At 34.1% G+C, this 6,616-nt stretch overlaps 3 long non-coding RNA genes across 4 annotated transcripts in view; 2 read left to right on the top strand and 1 right to left on the bottom strand.

The window, feature by feature from the left end:
- The first annotated feature begins 430 nt into the window (after positions 1-430).
- LOC130053188 (uncharacterized) lies at positions 431-3,243 on the top strand. Its single transcript, XR_008801692.1, has 3 exons — positions 431-637; positions 756-968; positions 1,566-3,243. It is a non-coding gene; the product is annotated as an uncharacterized LOC130053188 (long non-coding RNA).
- On the bottom strand, positions 1,780-4,247 carry LOC130053190 (uncharacterized). The gene is made up of 2 exons (XR_008801694.1): positions 3,640-4,247; positions 1,780-2,008 (listed from the first exon to the last, which is right to left on the bottom strand). It is a non-coding gene; the product is annotated as an uncharacterized LOC130053190 (long non-coding RNA).
- A 2,064-nt stretch (positions 4,248-6,311) lies between these two features.
- The window catches only part of LOC130053193 (uncharacterized), a 3,730-nt gene continuing 3,425 nt past the window's right edge, over positions 6,312-6,616 (top strand). For both annotated transcript variants that reach the window (XR_008801701.1, XR_008801700.1), the window contains exon 1: positions 6,312-6,513. This is a non-coding gene — a long non-coding RNA (uncharacterized LOC130053193). The remainder of the gene's footprint in view (positions 6,514-6,616) is intronic.

Genomic DNA, 6,616 nt, shown 5'->3' with positions numbered 1-6,616 from the left:
GACAAGCACCTTTGTCTTTGACACCATATTACGATTCTTTACATAGTACAAATGAAACACAAACATGATAAATTGGGATTTAAAAAGTGTCATTTTCAGTCGTAAAGTCAATCGGCGGCCCCCAATCCCCTGCCTCCCCTGATTTAGAACCCTACTTACGGCCCTGGAAACGATTTAATAAATCGTAGAAACGACTTTCTAAATCGCAGAAACGACTTTCTAAATCGTAGAAACGACTTTTTAAATCGTTTCGACGACTTAATAAATCGTAGAAACGATTTATTTTTATTTTTTCTGCTAGGTAAATTGGCACGAATACGCCGTCGTAAGTAATTCCTCCACGGGACGTAAAAGAAAGAACCAAACAAGTCAAAGGTATACAAGTTTTATATACATCTTGAGGCCCTTGGATAGACATATCGTTGGCGGCACGATATGAAAATCATTCGGAAGATTGTATTCCTGAAATAGATATATCGCTTAGTGTTAATGTGCAGCCCTGCCAATACGAACCAGTTGTACAGCGAGACGCATCCCCACTAGTGGAAAACGATAGTTATTCAGAAAACAGCGAGGATCAATCGGACGAATGCCCTTCACCTGTTCACCATCTGATATGCGAGGTCGATATGCAATGGTTTGTTAATTTAGGCTAATTATTTATATGAGACTTTTAATGAAAACGAAACGATTACTCAAAGCTCAGAAGTGCATCAGCATGTATTTCTAAGACTAGTTTTCTATTATTCTAACAGGTGATCATATAGGCTAGTAATGTCATCGCAATGCCCTCAAGAAGGGAGTCCAAATGTTGCAGTGCATAGGATTGAAGAAGTGGGCGTGTCCTGCATCACAGATCACGAAGGTTTTGTTGTGGCAAACTGTCTCAACAGATTGGTTATAGGAACAGCTTATTATGAATGCAGACAAAATATTGGTCCCTTGGAGGAGGGGGAATTGATTCACAAGTATGTATTTTGTTATGATTACTCAAAGTTAATATTGGGGGGGGGGGGGGGGGGGGGGGGCACTCGGTCTCCTGATTCACTATGACACGGCCATAGTCATAGTCATTAATGAAGCATTGTAAAATAAATGTCTAGATGCTATTAAATACCAATGTTCTTTAATATTTTCTAGATTGAAATTGCTAATTTATTTAAGTATTTCAAATAATTTAATGCAAATTAGTAGATAAAAATGAAAATAAGTATGTCAATGGTCAATGGGGCAGGCACTCGGTCTCCTGATTCACTATGAGCCATAGTCATAATGAACCTCTCCTATTTCAATATCTAAACCCACTGAATTGTTGACCCTTTTATGCACTTCCTTTCAAATAAACATAAAATGTGCCTCAATCAATTTCTTATGTTTTATCTTTACCCATTTTACTGTCTAACCATGTGTACATTTTATGTCAATTTTAAATCAGAAATTAATTCCTGAAAAATCATTCATATTTAAAGTAACCCCATCCCCCCCACAATTTTTTTTTTTTTTGGTTAGATGAAAGTCATCAATTATATTTGAAATTTTAAAATTCTTCATAATTTTTTTAACAGATTTTACAGACATCATGCATATTGGAGATCTGGTAGTAGCTTGGGAAAAACAATTGGAAAGTTCTTCTATCCTGCGTTGTGACTATGATAAGAAATCATTCCATCACAACAGCACTGTGGATTTAAATACCCTTTGGTATTAATTTAAATGTGTGATAAATTCTTAATGCATTTTTCATAAGTGATATAAATAAATATAAACAAGTAAACATAGTTTGATGTTCAGTTTTTATATTGTACATAATATATATCACCAATTTACATATATGTAATTTGGGTTAAATCCAAAAGGTCTACAGGTCCCAGTCACCTGAGTTTGACACATGTTGGTAGGAATTTGTGATCGGGGCAGGAGAATTACCAACAACATCCATTATATTAACTTCCTGGAGTTTCTGTAGGAGCCAAACTGATCACTTCCTGCATCAATTCAAAGGCTTAATCTGAAATATAACAAAACGTTACAATTCAATAAACATGTACTTATTGTCTAGTATTATGAATATCCACTCACATACATACTAATTATGTGGGTCAATTTAAAAAATGTACATATTTGAGGTGAAGAAAAACAAAAAAATTCAAATGTCGCAGAAAATTAATTTTCATATTAATGAAGCATTGTAAAATAAATGTCTAGATACTATTAAATACCAATGTTCTTTAATATTTTCTAGATTGAAATTGCTAATTTATTCAAGTATTTCAAATAATTTAATGCAAATTAGTAGATAAAAATGAAAATAAGTATGTCAATGGTCAAAATTGACCTACATGTAAAATTTGTACATGTATTCCGTTTCTTTTTCCAACAACTGGATTTATTTAATGATACAAGTTTAATTTTCCATCTCATAATTATAAGAATATTATCAAAACTATGGTTGTAAGAAATATTCATTTATCAATTTCACAATTTATCTATTTAGTAAATTGTAAAATTGCTTCTTTTGGGGGGGGGGGGTCTGTAACTTGGGAAATTTGCATAGTATCAGCATGGATAAATAAATATATGCTCTGCATTTAATTAATCAAATGTGGATCATGTGTACTTAGTCATGTTGCATGTATATCATAAAGCTGATTAAGTATACTCGACTAGTGATATTTTTATTGTACTACTACTTGTGTAGATTTTTCTATACCTATTTCTGGATTTTATATTAATTATTGTACTTCAGAGAAAACTCAGTACAAATATGTGTCCTATATTTACTTGTTTTAAAATCATTTACCTTTATGGCATAAAAATAATGAATTTTAGAAAAATTTACAATTTTTTCATGTTTGACACTGTATTGAGTTTGTATTCAAATTTAGTAACAGTATCGAGAGTAACATCATGGACAAAGTGTAAAAAATCTAAAGGGCATGAGTGTAGAACACAAGTGAAAAAATATTCAGATTTTATACAAAGTTACTTAACATGCATATTGGCTATGATTCTAATTTACACATTTGCAAAAGTTCACTTCAATCTAGAATAATATTCATAGATATTTACTTGATATCCTTCACCTAACTTGTATACATATGTATGTACATGTATGTTACATGAACAATTGAACATTCAAAGTATCCATTAAATTTACACCAATGTGTAATATTTTTGAAAACAAATTTGATAATACAATTCATGTCATTTTGTGGCTCTAGTACAAATCTTGCAATCATTCCATATGTGGTTTGTGTAGTCATTTCATAAGTGTTTGTCCCATTCATGATTTAATCATTTTGAATGGCAGGATCATATGACATTGAATGGAATTGGTTGTTTTTGTTGATTGTCTTGGAATTGGGTGGTGGGGGAAGAATGATTCGGACATTGTCATCAACTTCTAACTCATATAAACTAATATAAACAAATGAATGAAAGTAAACTTCAGTTATGAATGACTTGTGTGACTGCATGAAGGGGGGGGGGGGGGGGTAATAAAAATAAGCTTCAGTATGAAATAATTGTGTGACGGGTGGGGGTAGAGGATATTCGTATAGAGAACAAATAAACAAATAAATCGTGTCATACTATATCAATGTCAATAAAAAAGCCAATATCATTTACATCAAAACTTACGTTCTTTTCTCCACAGCTCTGGAAGTTTTGTTTATGAAGGGGAAAGTCCAAATCTGTTTTCCGTTTTCGGCCCTTTCAGGTCTTTGTAGCTACGTGTAGCGGTTTGTAATCAAAGAGAATTGGGATTGGCTTTTTCTTTCATTGCATTCTTGAGTGTTCCATGCAAAGACCATGCCATGGACAGCTGATGGACGGCTTATTATGTAGGCCTAACAGTCCTCAATAGAGTGCTTCGACGGCCAATAATTAATCCATTGTTTTTAATTTCCCCACCCAAATTCCGCAATTTTTTGTGTGTGTGGGGAAACTAAACATTGTTACTCTGTCTATATTAAACCTTACAGTCAGGAACCGCACAAAACACCATATTTACTCGTTGTTTACCGGACGTCACCTGCTGATTAGCGTCTTTAGTTTCAATATGGCGGGTTCGTGTAAAGGGGCATAACTCCCGCAATATTTTCTGCTCTGACACAGGTGCGCTATCTTTATCCGCGCGTATCGCGGATATATGACCAAAATGAACCGAACAAACCCGCACAATCATTTTATACGATCTAAATGAAGCAAATACATACTTAATATGGAAAAAGTTATATTTCGTTTCAGTTGACCTTTAAACTTAAGCTGTCAGAAAAGAATGAAAACCTTTCCTACGGTGCTTTTTTGTCTACATTAATGAGCATTTTTCTTTAATTTTCAGTATCACTTATCAAGGATTTTAAACACACAACGTAAATAATTTATTAAATTGCTATTTCACAACAGCAGCAAAAGTTTTTTTCTATTTTCTAAAATTTACTATGTTAAGAAAACGTTTTGCGCTTTTATTATTTTTCCGATCACACTGATACAAACTATAGACATTTCCAAACATGAAAATTTCTTGATTGTTTCTTTCGCAAATGTGATTGTTTTATGTCAGAGTTTCAGAACTAAACAAGTACAACGCAGGGGTAAATATTGTGCAGATTTGACAAGGAGCCTTAGATTATACAAATACACATTGACTGCCCGGAATACACACAAATGCAAAGAAATGTAATAGATGCATGTGACATGACTGCCAGCTTTGAAAATCATTAGACTGACGATTTCTCTAACGGAAATTGAATGCAATAGCGGAGAAAATTATTATGAAGTGAAATAATTATGATTTATTTTCAAGTGTTTTTTCTCTATAAATTTGATATGGTACACCTTAACTGCACTGCGCACACTCCAAGCACATCGAATGTAAATAAGATAAAATAGATTTCTTATATGATGTATAAACATTTGACGGCTACAGAATTATAGGTAAATTTATCTCGTATGTATTAAAACAAGTTCGATGCATACATGCATTAAAATTATTAGTATTCTCATTCCATACTTGTCAAGAAAGCTTATCAATGCGGACACGCTATTTACTTTTATCTACTGCAGTGGCGGCAGCTAAGTACATACATATATATCAGATCGGGGTGTGTGTTGTTTTTTTTTAGCGCTATATATGCTCCCTTTATTGATGAAACAAGATAAAAACTCGAATAGATAACAACATATGTGTAATAGTGAGGGCGGGTTTGGTATTTCTGTTAACTTCAGACCCTTTTAAAACACATGCCGGAACCTGCGGATCAATTGACGATATTGTCTCGTTCATTTGAATAAAAAATAAACCATTAATGATCCATCAAGGGCGGATCCAAAGACATTCTTAAAGGGAAGGGATACCAAAGTTCTTTAGATACTTTTACCGTTTAGAAAAGGTGTTGAGTTTAAAGAGCCCAAAATGGCAGAAAATTCCATTTTTAGATAGGCTAAACAAGCACAAGGCCAGGGCACGTGGGAAGTCATTCCGCAGTGCAGGAATGACCAAAACTAGCCTACTACGGTACCATTTACAGAAATTACCAAAAAAATGACAAAAATTACCGAGAGAGGAGCTAAAATGACCTCAGTAATACATGACATCTACTATCATATTCACAGTAAAAAAATTTGGTCCCTCCTTTGACGACTTCAATAATTTTTAATTTCGGTCATATCTTTGGTATTTTCTGTGAACGTTTGTAATTTCGGACATTATATGTAACAATCCTACTATTCATTCCACAATGAAGACCAGTGGGCCTAGATTTTTAATTTGATACACGTATAAACTTAACACTGCGCAAGTTACGTCACGGAATGCAGTATAGGGGAGGAGAAAATATTTAGCTGGACCAGGAGTCGAACCTAGGATCCCTGCATTACTAGTCAGGTGCTCTAACCACTGAGCTATCCAGGTCGATATCCACGGTCCGTGTAGCCCTAACTACTAAATTCCTCCCTTTAATTTGTCTTTGCCGTCGAAGACACACAACCCAGATTCATTTCACCCCTGGCAGGACAAGAGTAGTCACGGCACCAACTGGTAAAATCTTGCACAGAGGTCCCTAGGTTCAATTCCCGATCCAGCCACAAATTTTCTCCGTGTATGTCTATCTGAGACTGAGTTGGAAAATTACGGTATCTTCATAGTGACAAACTAATGAAAATATTGATCAAATTCGACTGGTCAAGGACTGTTAATATAAATAAATTTGAAACATTGGTCATTGCAATGATTGGTTTCATGTTATATTAAGCTTGTGTTTCAAGACAAGGTTGTCTTTGTTGGTGATGATACTGATGTATATATTTAGAAAAAGGTAATGCTTTGATTTTGATTACAGGTGTGGTCTTTAAAAAAATTAATGCATGGCAAGGTTGATAGTGAGACTAATAAATTCTTTCAGCAGAATTCAGCTAGACACAAAAAAAAGACAATCACTACAGCCTTCCAAGAAGATGGACTGCCTCACAATAGTTTCCTTGAGGACTGTCTTGAAATATCCAGAGTTTAAGGTATGCATTTTGTACACCATGAAAATCAGCTTATAGTTTAGCTGTTATCTAATTAGAGGGAATTTTCAATAGGGACTGGGTCTTTTCATTTACTGGACCCTTA

This window comes from Ostrea edulis, chromosome 3 (genome assembly GCF_947568905.1).
Source record: "Ostrea edulis chromosome 3, xbOstEdul1.1, whole genome shotgun sequence".
Lineage (NCBI taxonomy): Eukaryota > Metazoa > Mollusca > Bivalvia > Ostreida > Ostreidae > Ostrea > Ostrea edulis.
This window is presented reverse-complemented; position numbering and strand designations above follow the sequence as displayed.